Here is a 12,630-nt window from a genome sequence, read left to right on the forward strand (position 1 = left end):
GTCTTCTGATGAGCACATATTTTTTCTTCTTCCTTTCATAATTAGAAGAGAATTTTTGACTCTCAGCCAAGACATGAGTACAAGGCAATGGAAATGCACCTAATTAAAATTCTCTTGGACCCAATCCATTTTCTTGGTCTGTTGCAAAACAAAGTATAAGTTGCAAACAACGTATCTTCCTGGTGATAGTGTTGCATCTTTTCTTCCTTTATATTGAGGGGATTATTTGCTTATGAAGCAATTTGTTTCTGATTTGATCAACCATAGTCTTGATAGTCTTGTAACCTGAACCATTTAATAAACTTTGCAAAAGCTTATCCATTTCACCTGAGACATGGTTGTTCTCAGTTACATATTTTTCATGAATTATTTTGGCATAAATAATTTTAGATGTCTCCAGAGAACAGAACTTCTCCTTAACTTTTCTCACTACATCTGTTTATATCCTGAATACCAACCTTAACAGTTTTTCCCTTTTCTATTTCACCCTCCTCCTCCTCCTTCATCCCCTATCCCATATACATGTTGCTGTCACTCTTCCCTCTTAATTCAGTTTCAGATACAGGCATTCTCTTTAGAGAACCCCATAGCCACTCCTCTTGTAGACTTCCTAAAACATAATGTTGTTTGTCACCACCCACATGCAGTCCACACCAAGTGCACCAACTGACCATCTGAATGTTTCTCTAACTCTGCCTCTATTCCATTCCTCCCACCAATGTTGTCATCGCTCATCTGTCATTGCAATCACCCCCTCATCTGTCTCTCTTTGCTCTATTATGATCTTCTCAAGTGTATCCCCATATTTTCCACACAGAGTTATCATCTAAAGAGAAAATCTGTTTAATTCACTCAATTGTTAAATCTGTTAGTCGACGTGTCACTCATACAGTAATAGTTTAAATGTTTGGAACCCTAAGACGAATATTCTGTGGAGGATGATGAATATTCTTTAAATTTTCAATTTGCTTTTTACAATTAATATTTTTCCAATTTAGAATATCTTTGTGTGTGAAATAGTTGTATGAAATCTACTTTGGAATACTGGGGGAAATTAAGATAGCTGTATTTCTTCATTCTTCATTTTACAAAAATCTTTACTATGTGTCTTTCAGGTTTATTATATCACTCTAATATCACCAAGTCTTTATAAAATCAAACTGGTTATCATCCAAAATCTTTACCACATTATTAAAAGGCTGCATCGAGTCCAAATACTCACTGATTCCTTTAAATCCTTCTGTACCTTTTGGGCCAGCCCATCGCGCTGATCTGAAGCCAGGAGCCAGGTGCTTCTCCTGGTCTCCCATGCAGGCGCAGGGCCCAAGCACTTGGGCCATCCTCCACTGCCTTCCCGGGCCACAGCAGAGAGCTGGACTGGAAGAGGAGCAACCGGGATAGAACCGGGAGTGCCGGCGCTGCAGGCAGAGGATTAGCCAACTGAGCCATGGCGCCGGCCAAGAAGTGAAGTTTTGTTTAGTTCATGGCTCTGAAGGCTGGGAGGCCCAACGTCAACAAGCTGCATCAGGTGAGTGTCTCCTTGCTGGTAGGGACTCTGCAGAGTCCCAGTGTGGCACAGGGCGTCACTTTAGCAAGTTTAGTAGATAGATCTCTTCCATTCTTCTAAATCCATAAATGACATTCCTAAGGGCTCTAGTCTCATGATCTCACTTAATCCCAACTGCCTCCTAGTGGCCCGGACTTCCATCATTAACATATGACCTTGAAAATTAAGTTTCCAACACAGAAATTCTGGGACACATCCAAACCAGTGCAGAGGCCGAGTTGGTCAGTCAGAGTCCAAACCAGGAAGCCTGAGATCCTGGCTCAATTCCTTTGTGAAAGGCAATCATTAGCCTAGCCAGAGAAGTTGTGCAATGTTAATGTCTGGCATTGTTCTTGTCCAAGGCACAATTGCTGACTAACACATTTTTTGTGACTGAGGTGACAATGTTGGCTGTTGTCCAAGCATTATCTAATGACTGTCTAGGTTCTGCTTTTCAATATTTTTTCTACTGTACCTCACAAACAGCATCATCATCTGAATCATAATTGTTGTTCTTTGTTTTGTCTTAAAAGGTGAGGGAGGAGGACAGGGTTCTGAAGATGACACAAAGTTTATAAACAACAATCGCACTACAGTGGATTTCTTGTTTAATCATCTAGCACATCATATCAACCACAACACAAGCAGCTTAGTGGAGGCAGGAGGAACATGGATCTTAAAAGGTAGAAGGGAATATAGCTTTATATGCAAATAAGAGAAATTTCCAGACATAAAACATCACTGAAGTGATGAGGGTATTTTGTCTATAATTTAAGTCAAAAATTTTGTTTAGGAAAAAGAGTTTAAGTAACTTTCGATTTTATTTCATGGATGCTATGCTCTCTTCCAATAAGCCCAAAGAGATGTCAGTTGAACTTTTTATCACAAACAGAAAATGTCCCCTGTCAGCAGCAGACAGTGACAATATTTCATAAATTGAATTATGATAACTACACATTGTTTATTTGCTTTCATGTGGTTTGTGGCTTTCCAAAAATTCTCACTGTCCCCCGGCTGTCCTTCGCACTGCCAGAGGCCATCCTGGCATCTGCGCTATTCTCTGAGTCTGCTGTAAGATGTGTTTCCTGGCCTTTCACCTGAAGAACATCCTCCTTCCACAGAACTTCGAGAATAAAGGAACCTCTTCACCAAGCTCTAGATGATTTCTTGAAATCTTTTCCAATCACATGGAATAAAAAACAATCTATGCCCCCATGACTCCAATTTTTCTTTTAATGTATAAAATATACAGAATTGGATGGTTTGGATTTTTTTTTCAAAAGGATTTTCTGAAAACATGTTTTGCATTAAAATTTGCTTTAATTTCCACATGAAGTTATAAAAATTTTAACAGTGCTTTATGACTGTCCTGTTACAGGAAATATAGGGTCAAATAAGAGATAGTACTGGAAAACTAAAAAAAATGATGTATTAGAGAATTTAAAACAGTTCTTTACAGGTAAGACTTCAATAGCTGTGGGATTTAAGTTCATTTTTAGGATGCAAGGGGTGGTATGGTGCTGCAGTCATGGCAAGGCCACTTGGAAGAGTCATAACTCTATTAAATGAATGCATTTGTGAATCTTTCCATTAATATCATACATTTAGTGTAGAGACTTATGACATAAAATACTTTACATGTACTTGATAGTTTATCATTCAGAACTGAAATACAATTATCACCATTTAATAGAAGCTTATCAAACTCAGCAATGTAGTTAGGCAGTAATGGTGCTGACACTGTGTGCAGGTCAGACAGCATGGGAAGCACTTCGGGCAGGGTCTCTGCAAACCTCACGGCTCCCTGCAGAGGGAGGAGCAGGTGTCACTCTCACCTCAGCCAAAGAAAGGCCCAAAAACTCACTGAGGTTATAGTGGTGGCGACTGTATGCTTGTTCCCACTTCAGTTTTTGTTCAGAAGTAACACGGAGGACAAAACATGGGAACTACGTCAGATTAATCTGTATTTGAATCTTTGCTTTACAATTTTTAAATTTTGTGGTCATAAGGAAATAGTGTGAATGCTCTGACCTTCAGTTTTCTATAAAAATAAAGAGAGCATTACCTCCTGTAAATATTTTATGAAGCTTAATTAAAATATGTTATTCTTTACATAACAAATATTCTTCATACAGTGTCTTTGAGATGTAATAAGAGCTAGCATGTCTTGAAATTTTACCAAGCATCTTACAAGATCATATCATTTAATATTAATAACCACCTCATGAATTGTATGTGGAGACTTCAAAACATGTGTGGAAAAATAGAATTAAAAGATAACAATTAAAACATAAGCTTTATTTCTCAATATAATCTCCATCAGGATCAACACCCTTTTATAGGCTCTGATGACAATGACTGAGTCCATCCCTGAAGAATTAAGGGTCCTGGAAATTTAGCCATCCCAATGCAGTCTTTTTTACATTACTAATGGAAAACTGAAAGCTCTTTAAAGATTTTTACAGATTGGAGAACAAAAAAGAAGTCAGAAGGAGCCAAATAAGGACTGCAAGGGAGGTACCTAATGACCTTCCATCAAAACTCAAAAAAATTGCTCTTGTTTGATAAAAATAACATGCAGGAGCACTGTCATGGAGAATGGCTCTCTGTTGACATGACCGGGTGACTTTCTGTTAAAGCTTTGAGTGACTCTCTAAAACACGCTCCTAACAAGCAGAAGGTATCATTCCTTGGCCCTCCAGGAAGTCAACAAGCAGAATACCATGTGCACCCAAAAAACAGTTGCCATGGCTTTTGCTTTTGAGTGGTACACTTCTGTTTTGACTGGTCCACTTCTCCCTCTTAGTAGCTATGGATTTGATTTTGATTTGTCATCTGGATTGTGTTGGTAAAGCCCTATTTCATTGCCTGTTCCAATTCTTGAGAAATAATGCTTAAATGTTCTTGATCCCACTTGCTGAACACTTCCACTGAAAACTCTGTTCTTGTCTGCAGCTAACCTGCTTGCAACTGTTTTGACACCCACAGAGCAGAAGGTTTACTCCACTTCAGGTTTTCCGTTAGAACTGTATAAGCTGAATCAATTGAGAAGTCTAGGGTGCTGGCTACTTTTTTTCTAATGTCTATTCATCAGTTATATTCAATAAGAGCATGAAAAGGATCAGTTTTTCCCTTGAAAATTATGTGAATGTTCTGCTGCTGCAAGATTCATCTTCAACATCATCTCATCCCTTCTTAAATTGAGCTATCCAGTTATAGACCTCTGATTTCTTTGGGGCATTGCTCTTACAGTTTCTAAGAGGAAAGCAATGATTTAAATATTCCTTTACCCAATTTTACCAGAGGTATAGTATTTATTCCTTCTTCAGCTTTATCAGAATTCATGTTGCTCTGATAGAATTTCCTTTCAAATTGATGTCTTACCCTTCTTGGTGTCTCAAAATAGATCCTCTTCAGACATTTCATAATTCAGTATAAGTTTATGTTGGTAAAATAAATTTTGAAATCCATGCACAAATTTTCCATGATATGCATTTCCATGAATATTTAAGGATTTATCGTATTAGCCTATTCAGGCTACTGTAAGAGAATATCACCGGCTATGTGGTTGAAGCAATAAATATTTGTTTCTCACAGTTTTGGAAACTAAGAAATACAAAATCAAGGTTCAGGAAAATTTTGTGGCTAGTGAGGGTCTATTTCCTTGTTTGTAGATGGTAATCTTTTTCTGTGTGTGTGTGTGTGTGTGTGTGTGTGTGTGAGAGAGAGAGAGAGAGAGAGAGAGAGAGAGAGAGAGAAATACAAGAAAGGTCTCTTTTTATGTAGACATCAATCCCACCATGAGGGATCTAACCCCATAACATAATCACCTCTCAAAGCCCTACATCTTAATACCAGCCATCACATTGTGGGTAAGGATTTAAACATACAAATTTAGAAAGTGGCACAAACATTCAGTCCATAACATCATTTTACAAGCAGCACCTGTGTTTTCCAGACACAGGATACCTAGACATACAGAGATGATGTAATTTGCCTAATTGTTCACACTGGTTTTTGTGGTAGAGACTTGTTTGAATCCCACTACATTCCAACACCCACGTGATGTATGCTCACACTACTACACTGTCCAGTTTCTACAGGGTTTGCATGCAGACTGGGGTGTTGGGCGGCATATCCTGGCTTTTTCTCTCAGTAGCTGCACAGCCAAGGGTAAGTTACTTAGATTTCTTGAAGCTCAGTATCTTCATCTGGGAACAGGAGAAAAGCATCAAATCTACCTTGTGTGTCTTAACTGGAGTAATACACATAAAATTATTAATGTAGTACTTACTTCATCATATGTGATAAATTAAGGTGAGACAACTAATAACATAAAATCAACAAAAAGTAGCAACCACTGTTGCTGGGACACCATACATTTTTCAAATTAAAGTCTTGCCTTTCTAGCTTACCCTACACTTCTTTGTAATAACTGGGAAAAAAAATAAAGTTTCCCAAAAAGATACAAAAGTTAGTATATATATTTGAATAAATGTACTCAAATTGGTGAGTTAATTTACATTCATAATTCAATACACAAATATGTGTATTATTCATTGTAAAATATTCAAACAACATATACACAAGCGTTGCAAAAGGTGACACTATCCCTTAACCACCCCGGCTTCCATTTTCTTTCCTAGCAATAAGAACTGTTCATTATGGAATATGATTAATCACAATTTGGGGGAAAGTGGAATATTGTCCTTTATAGTCTTCAAAATTTTTTCAAGATAACTTTTCAAATGATTACTCAAGTATAGCCAGCTAATTTTTTTCAGAAACTGACATTCAGCCTCCTGGTGAGTCAAAAAAAAAGGGCAGAAATAGAGGTTTCATTTTTCTCAAGGATGTACAAAATGTTCTCTTAGAGTTTCTTGTGAAAGTAATTCCATAAGTAGTCAGGAAGGCTCACATACAATCCAAACTTAATCATTATTGTTTCAAAGGCAATCCCATTCAAAGTCACTCAAGTTAAGATCACTTGCAACAGCAAAATCAAGATGAAATACGTGATAATCAAGGATGGCATTCTGAATGCTGATTTGCAAGATGAGCAGGTCTTCTACAACCCAACAAAGAGAGATTTCACTTCTGGTTTGAGGCTATAATCAGACATCATTGGCAGTATATGTGATGGGAGCATTAGTAGTGATGAAACACGAGAGTATTTACAAAAGTCCATGGAAAATGCATGAAAATAACATGTGTTGTGCAAAAATTTTCAAAACTAAAGTTATATTGAAGGCCTCTTCCACCTGGGTAGCAGGAAGGAATCTTGTGCCTGACTCTCCTTTGTTTCCCACTTTATCATCACTGGTGATAAGGCAGACAATTGTAATATAAATACAGAAGCAGCAACTATACTGGCATATTACACATGGGCGTTATGCTATGAAAGGCAGACTGTTAGCAGCAGGTAAAAGACTCATTTGTGTTTTAGATTTGCCTCACTGATGATTAAAAGATATACTAAGAGTCTAGGGATGCCCTTTCTTCTTGTGTCACACACCAGAATCAAAATGATATGAGGACAATTCCAAGTCACTGTTGAGCTGGAGCTGGGACCCTGGAGAGAGGATCAAACCATAGAAGAGATAAGAGCAGAAGAGGATGAGAAGAGGAGAAGGAGGATGATGAAGAGACAAGGGAGCACTGAACATATGAAAGGCATCTGAGATGAGGAAAAAATTCCAAACACTCCTGTGCCGCCCTCTGGACTTGGAGCACTCAGAGCCAGTTCATTTTCTCCCAGGAGTGGACTTGACCTCAGAGCATCACCCAAGAGCTAAATATATAGTATCCTTGCATCCATGATCCCTGTGGTCTGATCCTTAGACTGAAATGAGGGACAACTGATCTCTGTGTGTGGTAAAATGTAACAGTTTTTGGTGAGAAGACAAGGTTGAAAATTTGAAAGTATTGAAGAAACAGGCAAACCTACAACCATCTGGGCAAATATTTGCTCCCCAGTGATGGTTTATGTTACAGACACTTGATACTTAAGAAGAAAGAACCATGCTTAAGATGCAGAACCAATGGTACAAATAAAAGGCAAATGCATTGCTCATGGCTAAATGAGGTATAAGCTGCACCCCACTGTGTGGCAATGAATTGGGACTGTTTCCTATTAGAAGTCTAGTGAAGCATTTGCTGAGACACTATGTGTGCTGAAGGATTAGCATAGCCGGCCAAACTTCTCTCCTTAGAAAGGCCACTGGCAAGGTTGGCCCTTGGCTGGTGTCTAAAAACTTAGAATTGGGAGTGGTCCCATCTCTCCCTAAGTGACCATAAGAGATTCACGGTGCCTAAAGCATTTGCATAAACAAGGTGGTGTTTGTTGAACGCCTGCACTCCTTTTAGAAGTCTGAAGTTTGTGTGTATCCTAGGCAAGGGACCCACAAGATCATCCTCCAATAACAATCTTAAACTCTGAGTCTCTAATGAGTTTCCCTGATTGGTGATATTTTGCATTTATTGTTAACAGCTCATTTCTGAGTCGCATTCTATGTGACTCTACTGGGAGAGGACCCTGGAAGCCTGCACTTGGTTCGTCCTGACTTTGCCTCTCACTCTCTTTACTTTGATGACTGTGTTTTTTGTGCTTCTACTTTACTAAATCTCAGCCATGAATGCACCTAGATACTGAATTCTTTGGATCCTCCCAGTGTCTCACCAAATCTGGAGGGTAGTCTCTGGAAACCCTATAGCATTTAATCAGTAGAGGCGCTATATCTTCACAGCAGACAAGAGCATCTTTGGAAATGTGTACGAAAGAGTTTTTTTTTTTTTTTTCTTTCCTATCCATTTCCCCTTCCAAGAGACTGTGGTTCTACCTATGGATCAGCCAGTGTTCTCCAAACAGACAGAATCAATGTACACATGGGTTCATCAGGTTGGTTCACACCATTGCAGAGGCAGGAAAGTTCCATAGTGGGCTTGTATGACCTACAAGCTCACAAAAACTGGAAGCCTCAGAACCAGAAAAGCAACAAAGCAAGTTTCTCATCCCAGGCTCAAGGCCTGTTAGCCCCCTGGAGGGCTGCGGGTACAAGGCCCAGAATCCCAAGCCAAATTTTGATGTGCTGCAGCAGCAGCAGCAGCAGACAGGAAGAGTCCAGGAACAAGAGTTCCACCCTTTCTCCAGAGTCCTGCTCCACCTGGTCCACCAGTCAAGGGGGTGGTTCTCTCCCACAGAGAAGGAAGGCAGGGTTGATCAGATTTTCATATGCTAACTTTGAGGATATCTGTCTCCTGCTGGACTAAATGGCTCAGTTTAACTCTCTTTGCCTCTGAAGAGTTTCACTGCTCATGAAGAGTTAAAATTGTATATGTACAGGTGTCAAAAGTTAAGCTTAAGCTTACAGGTTTAAACCTTCCTAGTGCAGCTGTAAAAATAAAATAGTGAAGTAGCACCTTGACAGTAGGGACTCCATTTTGGAGCACTTGAGACTGCATTCTGGGAAAGCACCCCCCCCCCCCACCGTGAGACTCTGGTCTGAAACTATGATCTCAAATAGTCGGACAATAGCAGTGCACTACATCACCCTTGGCAACGCACAAAAACCCCCTAGCATGATTGCTCAAGCTTAAAAGTAGAAAGGTTGCACCTGGGTTACCTGGGCTAATAATGAAGATGTGATTTGTCTATGTCTTAAGATCATAATTGCTGATTGTAAGACTTTAGCAACCGCTTAGCAACCGTGTATTCTCTTCCCCTTCCCGGTTTTGCGGTTTTTGCCTTTATAAACCCTAACCTTTGGTTATTCGGGGCTGCTCTGTTCATGTATGATCAGACAGCCCCAGCATGCTGGATAATCAATAAAGCTTCCCCTTGCTGTTTGCATAAGAGATGTCTCTTGGTGACGTTTTTCGGGCAGTCGACTCTAACACTCAGACACAAGCCTGTGTCCCCCACTGTACAGAACTGCTCTGCCCCATATTTGATCTACTATAATAGTCAGCACACACCCACCATTAATCTCTGCAAATCACTAGCTCCCTCTGTTCTCTCCAATAAGGCAGAAAGGTGCCATGCCTAGTTTGTTTGTCCTTGGACTTCTAACATCAAGCACTTGCCACATTTACATTAGGAACTAAATAAATACTCCTGGAATAAATGATTATATAATGCCTTACTTCATGACCTATTACTGGCTGAAACCCTTGCAAGGTTATTTATTTATTTGCTACCAATAAAACAGAATCTCAAGATTGATTCATCATTACAGTCAGTCTCCTACACTGAGGCATTTTTTTTTTTTCACAGAGAATTTTTGAAGGGCAGATTGAAGGTTTGAATACTTTTTCAGAGAAACAAAAGTGAGCTGGAGTCTGTCCACAAAACTTACACTGTGAACATCATTTATTTTAACTAATTACTAGAGAAAGTCAGCATTGAAGATTTTCAGCTGTGTGAAGTCCAACTACTAATTTTTAAAATAAATGAAATAAGAATCTATTACAGTATGTATTAGTCTTACATTTAAAGGGAGAAGGATTTAGCTTTCAGTAAATTTAAGTTCTGGAGTTCTTTTTTTATGCCTCTAATGATTACAATTGAATGGCAATCAGTCTTTACAATGGGCCAGGCTCCCCCTGGAATTAACTCTGCACCGGGATCTAAGTCTCTGGTTAATAAACAGGATTGGCTTGTGGACCCAAGGCACTTTTTGAACCAGACAAACAGGACATGCATAGAAACATCACCTGTAGGGCCTTATCTATTCTCATCAGGTGAATTGTACTTGCCACCACTTGGGAAAAGCCTTGCCTTCTAACTCACCATACTGAGATATGGACAGAGTATGTGACATAAACATCTTTTATAAACCTATACCCAGTTCACGCAAACCTTACTCTGTGGGTTATTTCAGTTCCCTTTTGCTGTTTCATTTCTTCATTCAACATTTATTGGGTTCTGGTTATGACCAGGCCTTACCCTGGGCACTAGGACATAGTAATAAACAAGATAGACACTTTCTAAATGTAATGAGGCTTGCTCTGTAGTAGAAAGGACAAAGTAATTAAGTGGAAACTACACAAATGAATTTATAAAGAAAATTAAATAGTGTGATGTGAAAACAACATGACTTCTAAGATGAAACTTGAAAAAACAGCCACTTCACACAATGTACAGAGGAATACAGAAGAGGAACTGGTGCCCCCCTTAGTATCATTGTGTCCATCTCTTCCGAACATAATATTCCTATTAAGGTCTCATGGCTTCTACAGTAACAGAGAACAGCAAATTATACTCTAACCACAGGGAAAATTAAGTTAACCAGGCTGTGATTGTTAATCTTCTCAAGCAGTTGCTTAAGTATTAATTGATGGTGAGGGATCAGAATACAGAGTCGTGTTGCCCAACTCCAGGGAGAACAACCAGTAACTTAATAGCAATTTACAATCTAATAAAATTAAGTTTGATTTTCTATTCCAGAACCATAGTCAAATAATGCCTTCCTTTGCCACATTTAATGACATGTGCCTCAGAAATCCTGTTTATCATTACTGAGTTATTATTTCATAAAATTTATTGACATAACATTTCCCTAACATTGAACACAATCAGTTATAATCATGTAGGTTCTTCCTTCATATAGAGCCTCAACATTTTAGCTTGCATAAAATCACACAATCAATACATCAACAGTAAGATTATACAATACCTTGTTTCCACTGAAATAAACATTGTCATGAAAATCGGAATACATTATCTGTCATAATTTAGTTTTTTTCTCTGTTAGGAAACTTTTTCAAGAATAACCCCCCAGACTTCCAATTTTTATTTTATTTTTCTTTGGTGTAAAATGTGCAGTAAGTGCTGAGAACAGAAGGATCATACTCTCTTCCATCCTGCAGCAAGATACACTTCACTTTATGCCCAGAGGTTTTTCCCCTTATATGACTAGACTCATTTATATTATTTAGTCTATGAAAGAAAGGTAAAAATGAGGTTACTCTCCAATTTCTGTATTGTTTCTGTCACCTCTAACATTTTACCAGTCTTGGAATTTGTATCAACATCATTTTCTACTCAAATCTGCCTTAATATCTTAACACATTTGTTTTTTTTTGTTTTTTTTTTTTTTTTTAAGAATTCAGGAAACAAGTTTATTGGGGAATTCAAGTCTTTTTTTTTTTTTTTTTTTTTGAGGGATAAAAGTTTCGGCTTTTTTTTTTTTTTAACTTTATTTAATGCATATAAATTTCCAAAGTACGACTTATGGATTACAATGGCTTTCCCCCCATACCGTCCCTCCCACCCACAACCCTCCCCTTTCCCACTCCCTCTCCCCTTCCATTCACATCAAGATTCATTTTCGATTATCTTAATATACAGAAGATCAGCTTAGTATACATTAAGTATGGATTTCAACAGTTTGCTCCCACACAGAAACATAAAGTGAAAAATAATAGATGATTTTTTTAAATGATGATGAAATCAGAGCAGACCTATTGTCATGTTTAATCCCAGTGAGAGTCAAGTTGGGAATTGATAATTTCTTTCTTTTCTTTTTTTTTTTTTTTTTTTTTTTTTTTTTTTTTTTTACAGAGGATCAGTTTAGTATGCATTAAGTAAGGATTTCAACAGTTTGCACCCCCATAGAAACACAAAGTGAAATATATTGTTTGAGTACTCGTTATAGCATTAAATCTCAATGTACAGCACATTAAGGATAGAGATCCTACATGAGGAGTAAGTGCACAGTGACTCCTGTTGTTGACTTTACCAATTGACACTCCTGTCTATGGCATCAGTAATCTCCCTATGCTCCAGTCATGAGTTTCCAAGGCTATGGAAGCCCTCTGAGTTCTCCGACTCTTATCTTGTTTAGACAAGATCATAGTCAAAGTGGAGGTTCTCTCCTCTCTTCAGAGAAAGGTACCTCCTTCTTTGATGGCCTGTTCTTTCCACTGGGATCTCACTCGCAGAGATCTTTTGCCAGAGTGTCTTGGCTTTCCATGCCTGAAATACTCTCATGAGCTTTTCAGCCAGCTCCGAATGCCTTTAGGGCTGATTCTGAGGCCAGAGTGCTATTTAGGACATCTGCCATTCTATGAGTCTGCTGAGTATC

At 38.5% G+C, this 12,630-nt stretch overlaps 1 pseudogene; it reads left to right on the top strand.

Annotated features, from left to right (window-relative positions):
* Positions 1-1,483: 1,483 nt before the first annotated feature.
* Positions 1,484-12,630, top strand: part of LOC100358507 (52 kDa repressor of the inhibitor of the protein kinase-like) — a 122,163-nt pseudogene continuing 111,016 nt past the window's right edge.

The sequence above is a fragment of the Oryctolagus cuniculus genome, chromosome 6 (genome assembly GCF_051225735.1).
Source record: "Oryctolagus cuniculus isolate XC-2025 breed Fujian yellow rabbit chromosome 6, ASM5122573v1, whole genome shotgun sequence".
Lineage (NCBI taxonomy): Eukaryota > Metazoa > Chordata > Mammalia > Lagomorpha > Leporidae > Oryctolagus > Oryctolagus cuniculus.